The sequence below is a fragment of the Mandrillus leucophaeus genome, unplaced genomic scaffold (genome assembly GCF_000951045.1).
Source record: "Mandrillus leucophaeus isolate KB7577 unplaced genomic scaffold, Mleu.le_1.0 Scaffold1197, whole genome shotgun sequence".
NCBI classification, from domain to species: Eukaryota; Metazoa; Chordata; class Mammalia; order Primates; family Cercopithecidae; genus Mandrillus; species Mandrillus leucophaeus.
The window spans coordinates 232,130-243,121 of record NW_012100287.1 but is presented as its reverse complement, the minus strand read 5'-3'; positions in this window follow the sequence as shown (position 1 = coordinate 243,121).

Genomic DNA, 10,992 nt, shown 5'->3' with positions numbered 1-10,992 from the left:
AAGTTGTATGGTGCAGCAAACTCTAGGTTTGCTTAAAGTTAGCTAATGCAGGAAAAGTTAGGAAAACAGTAAAATGTCTTCTTTTTTCTCAAAGCTTTCTCACCACCCAACCCCTACCAACAGAGATCTTTGAAACTGTATTTTAGGCTGAAAGGAATAAACCATGTTTTCATATTCTTGGCAAAGAAACAGTGATTAACTAGTTTTTTGTTTCGTTTTGTTTTGTTTTAATGTTTTAGACATGGGGTCTTGCTCTGTTGCCCAGGCTGACCTCAAACTCTCGGTCTCAAGCAATCCTCCTACCTTGGTCTCCTGAGTAGCTGGGATTACAGGCATGTGCTATCACACTCAGCTAGTGATTAGTTTCTTTAAAAAAGGCAGAGGTTGGGGGAACTCTCTCTATTTCAGAGCAGAAAAAAAAAAACACCATGTCTATTTTAAACTACTGTTTCTATAATGTCACAAGCTTTGCTTGTTTTTATTTATTTTTCTCATCTTTATAATTAAATTCTTATATAGAGTGATGCATAGGTGTAATGAATAACCCAAGCCCATGGGTTCCTTTATAGCTAGGCTTCTTATGGTAAAATATACACTTTTTCTTTTCTTCTGTGCACAATCACTAAAGCATAGTTGTCTGGACCACAGTCGACACAAACCCTTTCCCCTTCTTTCACTTTTTCTTTGTCCCTGAAATCTTGTCTACTTGATCTTTGCTCCAGTCACTCCAAATGCTTTCTAAAGCTTATTAAAGATCAGGCTGACGTAGGAGGATCACTTGAGCCCAGGAGGTTGAGGCTGTAGTGAGCCAGGATCATGGCACTGCATTCCAGCCTGGGTGACAGAGTGAGGCCCTGTCTCAAAAAAAAATGTAGTTACCAAATTCAATGCTTTTATCATTGATTCTTTGATTCTTTTTTTTTTTTTTCTTTTTCTTTCTTTCTTTTTTTTTTTTTTTTTTGACACGGAGTCTCACTCTATTGCCCAGGCTGGAGTGCAATGTTGCAATCTTGGCTCACTGCAGCCTCCACCTCCTAGATTCAAGCAATTCTCTTGCCTCAGCCTCTCAACTAGCTGGGACTACAGCTGTGAGCCACCACACTTGGCTAATTTTTGTAGTTTTAGTAGAGATGGGGGTTTCACTGTGTTGGCCAGGCTGATCTCGAACTCCTGTCCTCAAGTGATCCACCCATCTTGGCCTCAAAGTGCTGGGATTACAGGCATGTGCCACCATACGCCGCCTGCAGCCTTGGATTCTACCAACCATTCCTGTCCTCTCATTTTTTCACATCTGAACTTTGAAAACATTTTGCCCTTGACCTGCAATTCCCTCTCTCCCTCAACAGCCCATTCCTGCTAGGGCTCTTCTCTCTCATTGCTTCAACCTGCACCTTGATGTACATTACAATGGATCTACCTCTGTGGCTCTCCCATAAGGTCCAGCCTTACACTCCTTCTTTCTTTCTTCTTTTTTCTTTGAGGCTGGGTCTCACTCTGTCACCCAGGCTGGAGTGCAGTGGCATGCAACCTTGAACTCCTGCGCTCAAGTTATCCTCTCACCTCAGCCTCCCGAGTAGCTGGGACTTACAGGCATGTGCCACCACACCCGGCTAGTTCTTTAATTTTTTGTAAAGATGGGGTGTCACTTTGTTGCCCAGGCTGGTCTCGAACTCCTGGACTCAAGCAATCCTCTCGCCTCAGCCTTCCAAAGTGCTAGGTTTATAGGTGTGAACTACCACGCCCAGTCCCAACCTTGTATTTCTAAGGCATTTCTGACTTACTGTTTCTATTTAAATGACCCTACCAAAAGCAACAGGTGTGGCAGAGAACACGTTACGTTTTTCTCCAAAGCCAGTTCCCTCTCCTAACCTTCCTAGTTCTGTCAGCGATCTCCACCACTCTGGCTTGGAACTTTGATAAATTAATATTGATTGCTGGATCCATCACTAATTTATTCTTTTCCCTCAAGAATGTCCTTTCTTTTCCTCATCTCCACATCAAAGCAGTCACTAAGTACTGTCAACACTGCCTTCATGATGTTTCTCACATCTTGTGGCTTCTCATCCTTTCCATATTGTCTGCTGTCACTATGGTATAGGACTTAGTGTCTAATCCTTGGATCATGGGAAGACTGTACTTGCTAGCTTGTCTCCTACCTCAGGACTTTCTTCCTCTCCTGGCTCTGTTTCTACCAGAATCCACTCTGTTCTCTGCTCCCACATTAATCTTCTTAAAACATGACTTTCCTTCTATTCATTCACCATCAAGACATATTTAATAGCTTCCTGATGACTACAGTCCTAATGCCTTACTCTACTTTTTATTTTAACATATGCCAGACATTTATTACTATTGGGTGAATATACCTTTCTCTCCCTATCCTCAAGTTTATCTGTTTCTTTCCATATCCACAGCTACCACCATAATTCAACCAATCACCACGTCTTACTTGGAGTATTACCATTGCCTTCTAACTGACCTCTATTTCTGTTCTTGTCTCACTGCAATTCATCCTCAAGTTGGTCCGAGTGTTATGGGTTATTGTTTTTCTGGTTTTCTGATTTTTTTTTTTTTTTTTTTTGAGATGGAGCCTTGCTCTGTCACCCAGGCTGGAGTGCAATGGTACAATCTTGGATCACTGCAACCTCTGCCTCCTGGGTTCAAGCAGTTCTCCTGTCTCAGCCTCCTGAGTAGCTGTGACTACAGGCGCACACCACCACGCCTGGCTAACTTTTGTATTTTTAGTAGAGACAGGGTTTCACCATATTGGTCAGACTGGTCTCGAACTCCTGACCTCAGGTGATCCACCTGCCTTGGCCTCCCAAAGTGCTGGAATTACAGGCATGAGCCACTGTGCCTGGAATGGGTTATTGTTAAGCTGATTTAACATTGCAATTCATACTCCACAACCAGAGTGGTCTTTTAAAAAGTAAGTGGCTTCTGTGATAGCTGGCCTCCATTGCACCATGTCTCTCCATATTCACATGCTCATGTATTCACCTCTCTCATTTAATCTGAGTGCCCTGTCACTCACTTGAGCCAATAGAATACAGAAGTGATACAGTGCCAGTTTTAAAGCTGAAGCTTTAAGAAGTCTCAGCAGCTTCTACTTTTGCACTTTTAGATTCTGTGAGCTTTCATATGAGAGGTCTATGTATCTTGTTGGAGAGATCACATTAGAGCAAGCTTGTCCAACCCACAGCCTGCAGTCAACATGCAGCCTGCAACTTTGAATGTGGCTCAACACAAATTTGTAAACTTTCTTAAAACATTACTAGATTTTTTTGTGATTTGTTTTTTTTATTTTAGTTCATCAGCTATCATTCGTGTTAGTGTATTTTATGTGTTGCCCAAGACAGTTCTTCTTCCAGTGTGACCCAGGGAAGCCGAAAGATCGGGTATCTCTGCGTTAGAGAGACCCTGAAACAACATGGAGAGAGAGAGGGTCCAGCTGTGCCAGTGTCCAGCAGAGTCCTGCAGTCTAGTCATCTCAGCCAAGGTGCTAGAAAAGTGACTGAGCCATCTTGACTGCCCAGTTTAGTGGAACCCCCAACTAACTGTGGTCCCAGCTGACATCACACAAAGCAGAACCATGGAGCTGAGCCTGTCAACTCACAGAATTGTGAGAAACAGTAAAATGGTAATTGCGTTGAAATACCAAGTTTTGAGATAGTTTGTTATGTAGCAATAGAGAACCAAAACGCTAAAAACTAAATCCAGCTTCTGAAACTCACAGGAGCCTACAAGGCCCTACATAATCTGTCTCCTGCCTAACATCTTGGACCTCATGTTCTATTCCACTTGGTATGTCCTGCCATATGGCTTATACCTGCCTCTCAGACATACTCTCTGCCTGGAATGCAGTTGACCTACCCAGACAGCCCATTGGAAGCAGATCTCTTATTTTTTATTTTTTATTTTTACTTTTAAGACCATATTGCTTTGTTGTCCAGGCTGGAGTGCAGTGGTGCGATCTTGGCTCATTGCACCCTCTGCCTCCCGGGTTCAAGCAATTCCCCTGCCTCAGCCTCCCACATAGCTGGGACTACAGGCACACACCATGGGGCCCCACTAATTTTTGTATTTTTGTAGAGACAGGATTTGCCATGTTGACTGGGCTTGTCTCAAACTCTTGACCTCAGGTCATCCACCCACCTTGGCCTCCCAAAGTGCTAGGATTACAGGCATGAGCCGCCATGCCCAAAAGCAGATCTCTTCTTGTTCTTTTCTCCTCCTCCCCACTCTACCATGCCAGTTTACTTGCTTCATAGTAATTATTATTCTCTAAAAATTCCCATTTGTATGCTTGCTTATTGCCTATCTCTCCTCTCCACTCCCTCTAGAACCTAAGCTTCAAGAAAGCAGACACCTTGTCTATCTGGTCAACCAGATGATTTATCATGAAGCTAAGATTGCTTATGCTCAGGGGCCCTCATTTGCATATGCCCCTTCCATATTTAGTTTTGTATTTGTAATTTTATATTCCTTTTCTTAAAGGAGGTTCCTCAAATTGTTTAAACCTTAGGCCTCTGTCAGAGAAAAACAGCCATGCCTCAGTTAAAATAGTAAAACAGATTTTATTTAATAACTACTGACAGTGAGGAAGAGTTGGGCTGCAACCCAAGTTGTACAGAGGTGATGGAGCTTTTCTTTTCTTTTTCTTTTTTCTTTTTTTTTTTTTCTTTTTTTAGACAGGATCTCACTCTGTTATCCAGGCTGGAGTGCAGTGGTGCGATCTCAGCTCACTGCAACCTCCATCTCCCGAGTTCAGGTGACTCTTCTGCCTCAGCCTCCCAAGTAGTTGGGATTACAGGTATGCGCCGCCATGCCCAGCTAATTTTTGTATTTTTAGTAGAGATCGGCTTTCACCATGTTGGCCAGACTGGTCTCAAACTCCTGACCTCAGGTGATTTACCTGCCTCGGCCTCCCAAAGTGCTGGGATTACAGGCGTGAGCTGGCAGACTGGGTGGCTAGTGATGGGGCTTTTCAAAGTGAGAATGAGGGAGTAGGAAGGGGGCATGACAAGGGCTTGAGCAGAGTTAGGGAAGTGAAAGATCATAAAAAGCTGGAAGGGGAATGGATCTATGTGAAATCCACCTGGGTTTGCTAGTTGGCATTTGTCAAATTTAAGCTTCTACCCTCTCAGAGAGATGGGGCATTGGGCCCTATCATTTAGCTTCCACATTCGTCTTCTTTGAACAGCACTTTTATCCTGTCACTTCACTATTTCAGAAATCTTCAGCAACTCCCACATGAATGGAGACTGAAATTCAGATCTCTGAGCCTGCCATTCAAGGCCGGCTACTTCCTGCTTGTTCACCCTTATCTCCTACTTCTCGTCTTCATACACACTACCATAGCCAGACAGGTCTCTTTACAGCTTCCTGAACGTTCCTTGCTCCTTCCGTCTACGCATTACTTCACATTACATCATCTTCATATTTACATCATTTGGAGATCAACTTTGCTCTACTCTTGGCCCCCTGTGAACCTTATCCCTCCTTCAAGATCCTTCTCCATGAAGCCTTCCCAGACTCAGGTAGACCCAGTGTTCTCTCCCTCTTCTGAATTCTGGCCAAGCAGGCCATGCATTTAGAACTGCCTGCCATCCATGGCCAGTTCCCTTTTCTTGCCAAGCCCTGCCTGCTGATCTGGATTATACAAGCACTTCATCCAAGAACCGTATCCTCACTGCAGCCATTCCTACTTTAGAGGTCCCAGTGGAGATTGAGGTCCCAGAGAGGCCCATTGTGTATTTGGAACCCACTGAGAATAAATAACAGAATTTTATAGCTTCTTTGAAACCAAGTAAAATCACCAGATATGTGAACAGAAAAGAAATAAAGTCATGTAAGATGGGGATATAATAATTTAGTGTAAGTTCCTAAATCACAAATTCTTTAAAGGTAGCTCTATAATAGTTCTGGAAAAGTACCTGGTGCAGGAGCATTTACTGCAAGATTGCACACCCAAAGATATTACAGTGTAACAATTGATAATGTGGTGATAATGGTGGTGGTGGTATTGCTGGCAATGCAATGCAGACTCTAGTCGTTTAAGGTAAATGAGACATTGGTATTGTTTGATGGGGTCCTGCCATGAGCAGAAAGTATTCTGTCACTGCTTTCTGTGTTAACACCACCAAAGGAAACAAAGTTTTTCCAAAGGGGAGAATAATTTATATTTCATTTTTTAAAAAATGGTTACATTTTCCCCAAGGCATAATGGAAGAGTCTCCTTCAAGCAATAGTACTTCTAGAAAAGAAAGTACTTTTAGGAAATGGGGAAGAGCTTTTGTTTCCTGCTAGCATCAGGCTTTTTGTCTTCTTTTGTGTCTTCTTTTCAGCGATAGGCAAAACGACAGTTTTTTAGTAGAAGTTAAAATTATAGCCCTACTAAAATCTACTAAAATACAGTATTTTATTTCAGTTTAGACTCATTTCCAATTGCATTTAATCTTTTCCAGGCTTGTTATTGCTTTTTCTTACAATTTCCGACGCAAAATGACATTTTTAGTCTCTTTTGCCCTCTATTGAATTGCCCTGGTAATAACAGTAACTAGCAAAATGCTAGTTCTCTAGCATGTAGAAGACATAAATATTTGATCTCAGATCAGTGATGTGTGTAATTGTTGCTATAGAGAAAACCTTTGATTGCTGCCCAAATCTGGAGGCTTATTAAAATTTAATTTCTGGATCTTTTCCACATATATACAACTCAGAACATTTCATCGTATATAAATTAACCCTTCCCTGTTCCTATGGCAAGCTACTCTTTTTCTCCCAGGGATGGAGCAGTAAGAAATGTGTCTCATCCACAGGAATCGGATTTAGATCTGAGAGAGCAGTTCCTTCAATGAGTACTGAAAAATTCAGGAAAGAAATATCAAGGGAAATTGTGGATTATCATGTCTAGAAATCATTACATATGAGGCAGATTCTGATTTGTCTGCATAACGTTTGGATATTAATATGGCTAGTTTCTGAAAAACAGTAAAGCAAAAGAGGAAAAATAGATATGAAAGTAATTAATATATTAGCTTGTCTTTATAATTTAATAGCAATTAAATGCTATTCATAAATTGTATTTGCAGAATTCCAACCATAAAAAGAAAACATAAATTATGCAGAATTATTTGGGCAACAGTGGCAGAAGTATAATATGTAAAGTTTTTCCTTTTAATACTTACATTACAATTGTAAGTGGGATTTGGCTACTGGCTGACTCATCTCATTATATCCAGATGAATGAAGTACTAAAGAAGCAGATAATCCTGAAGCTTAATTTTATGTGTTAGTTTCAAAGCCTCTCAGCTGTACTCAAAGCTGTTACAGTAACACAATTGACTGATCTATCTCCTGCCTCTTCTGGTTTCCCTCCTTCCCTGATAGGATGGGACATGAATCCTAAGGGATAAAAAAAAAAATTAGCAAAGCAATAATGTAAGTAACCCAAGAGGGCTAGATATACATATCTTCCCTTAGAAAATCCAACATTGACCAAAAAGTAAATGTAAAAACAATCTAATGAGATTTTTAGAAATCTAAGGAGCTCAGATTCTCTTGTTTGCATGCATTATGCAACTAATTTCACTACTGGGATTCAAGATTAGAATGGCTAAAAGTATAAGTTAAGAAAATAGACGCTGGAGTTGGCCGGGTGCGGTGGCTCACACCTGTAATCCCAGCACTTTGGGAGGCTGAGGCGGGTGGATCACTTGAGGTCAGAAGTTCGAGACCAGACTGGCCAACATGGTGAAACCCTGTTTCTACTAAAAATACAAAAATTAGCCGGGTGTGGTGGCATGTGCCTGTTATCCCTGCTACTTGGGAAGCTAAGGCAGGAGAATTGCTTGAACCTGGGAGGTGGAGATTGCAATGAGCCAAGATTGTGCCACTGCACTCCAGCCTGGATGATGGAATGAGACTCGGTCTCAAGAGAGAAAAAGAAGAAACTAGACTCTGGAGTCAAACAATCTAAAAGTTCAACATAGGTTATGCCACTTAGTTGCTGTGAAATCTTAAGCAAGTTTTGTAACTCGCTAGGCCTCAATTTCCTCATTTGTATAATGAAAAAAATAAAACTTCATAGAGTTGTTCTGAAAGTTAAATGAGAAAATATCTTTAAAATACTAGAAAAGGACTTGGCCAGAACAGACTTCTGATTAATACTAGTCATTATTAGCATCATCACAATGATTATAATTCTCAACATTATTTTAGCATTAATAATAAAGATAATGGTAATAGCCTTAAGAAGGAAAATTTCCCTAGGCATTTGCTGGAAAAGAAAGCAAAGAGAGGAGGTCTGACTTCTGTGCATGCTTCCACACTGGACTTCCATTATGCTCACAACTCAATATTGTGTTTCAGGCTGTGACCCAGGGCAGGATAAAGCCCACAGTATTTCTTGGCATCACTCATGGGACACCATTGTGATCTTGTGTTTACTGTCTACTTTCTAAGCAGAGTTCTGAGCTATTCAGGTGACTGATCCACCAGCAACCATGGAAGTCTTGAGCTGTCAGTTGTGTAGTTCTTTGTTTTGGGTATACACTGTCCTGGTTTGGGCCAAAAATTAGAATGAGGGACTTATTTGACTTTATAACTTCTTCATGTAGAGAACTGTGGTACAACTATGGGCCCCAAAAGTCAGACAGGATGAGATTTTTATTCTCAAGACATATGCATAATTCTGAAGGAAAAAGTAACAATTTGTTTCAAATATAGAAACATGGAAATTGAATATAAGAAGTTATTTTTCTTTTTTGCCATACTATTTGAAAAGTCCACAATCATTATTTCTGAAAATTAATATGTATCATATTAAACTATTTAAACAGGGTAAAAAGGTATGCCATGAAAATAAATTCTCCTGCCACCTTAACCCTGGTATTTGAGTTTACTTTCTCAAAAATAAATATTGTTACTGTTTGATTATTATGTGAAACATAATCTTTTAATCAAGATACCTTCCTCTGGGATTTTCTTGGTGTTGTACTGAGCAGGGGTCTAAATAGCAGAAGATTCCTCATCATCAAATTAAAAAACAATTGGGCCGAGCATGGTGGCTCATGCCTCTAATCCTAGCACTTGGGGGCAGATCACTTGAGGTCAGCAGTTCGAGACCAGCTTGGCCAACATGGTAAAACCCTCTCTCTACAAAAAATACTAAAATTAAGCCAGGGCGGTAGCTTACCCCTGTAATCCCAGCACTTTGGAAGGCTGAGGCAGGTGGATCACGAGGTCAAGAGAGAGCATCCTGGCCAACATGCTGAAACCCCATCTCTACTAAAAATACAAAACATTAGCTCGGTGTGGTGGTGTGTGCCTGTAGTCCCAGCTACTGGGGAGACTGAGGCAGGAGAATCGCTTGAACCTAGGAGGCAGAGATTGCAGTGAGCTGAGATCATGCCACTGCACTCTAGCCTGGTGACAGAGTGAGACTCTATCTCAAAAAAAAAAAAAAAGAAAAACACACAATTAGCCTGGTGTGGTGCCAGCTCCTCTGGAGACTGAGGCAAGAGAATCACTTGAATCCTGGAGGCAGAGATTGCAGTGAGCTGAGATCACGCCACTGCACTCCAGTCTGGGCAACAGTAAGACTCCATCTCAGAAAACAAAACAAGACAAAACAATTGCTTTGTCACTCTAGAAACTCTAAGGAGGCAAAGTCAAATATGTTGTGTCAAAAGTCTCTAAAAGGGATGCTCCTAATGGTTCCAGTATTATAAAATGACCCTGAGAAAAGCACTGAGGATCTTTTCTAGTTGAACATGGACCTAGATTTTAAATTTGGCTTTGGGACCAGGACTATCCCATCACCTTAATTTGGATCTCAAAGATTTATCATGGTTTACATGCATAGTTCTGAATGCAGTTTAATTAGGCATATATGATTGCAGGATAAATACAGACAGAGGAGTGTTATTTTTGTGTGTCTTGTTATCTCCAAGCTAAATATGAATGGCAGCAGCAGTGCAACACTTGAATTGTTCCACATTTGTTATCCTGCAAAACGGGCTCTTCTTGGGTAATAACTTTTAAATAATCAAAACCCCAATAAGATATTTTGGTCATTGTCCTTCAGTTAGCTGCTACATGGTATGCTTAGTTAGTTGCATTATCTTTTCAGTTGGACCTTTGCATCGATAGAAACTGATGATAAAAAGATGAGGTCTTTTTCCTGCTCACAGGCATCTTTTATTTATTATTATTATTATTATTATTATTTTTAGACAGAGTTTCTCTCTGTCACCCATACCGGAGTGCAGTGGCCATCTTGGCTCACTGCAACCTCCACCTCCCAGGTTCAAGTGATTTTCCTGTCTCAGCCTCCCAAGTAGCTGGGACTTCAGGCACCCACCACCATGCCTGGCTAATTTTGTATTTTTAGTTGAGACAGGGTTTCATCATGTTAGCCAGGTTGGTCTTGAACTCCTAATCTCAAGGGATCCACCTGCCTTGGCCTCCTAAAATGCTGGGATTACAAGTGTGAGCCACTGTGTCCAGCCCACAAACACCTTTTATATCAGGTAAAAGCAGATCAGTGGTCAGAAATTATAGCAGATGGCAAATTGTGTGTTGCTAGTAACAAGCTGTAAGTTATGCTTCCTCTACCAATACATTTCACAGCCTTCTGCTATTGAGTTACTGCTTAGTGGCCTTTTGTTTCAACTTGAAGAACTTTCTAAAGCATTTCCTCTAAGGTAGGTCTAGTGGTGATAAACTTCAGCATTTGTTTGTCTTGGAAAGTATCTCACTTTCATTTTTGAAGGAAAGCTTTTCTGTGTATGGTATTCTTGGTTGGAAGGCTTTCTTCTTTCAGTACTTGAAATATATCATCCCACTCCCTTTTGGCTTGTGAGGTTTCTGCTTTATCTCGCTTTCATTTTTGAAGGAGAGTTTTTCTGTGTATGGTATTCTTGGTTGACAGGTTTTTTCTTCTTTCAGTACTTCAAATATATCATCCCACTCCCTTTTGGCTTGTTT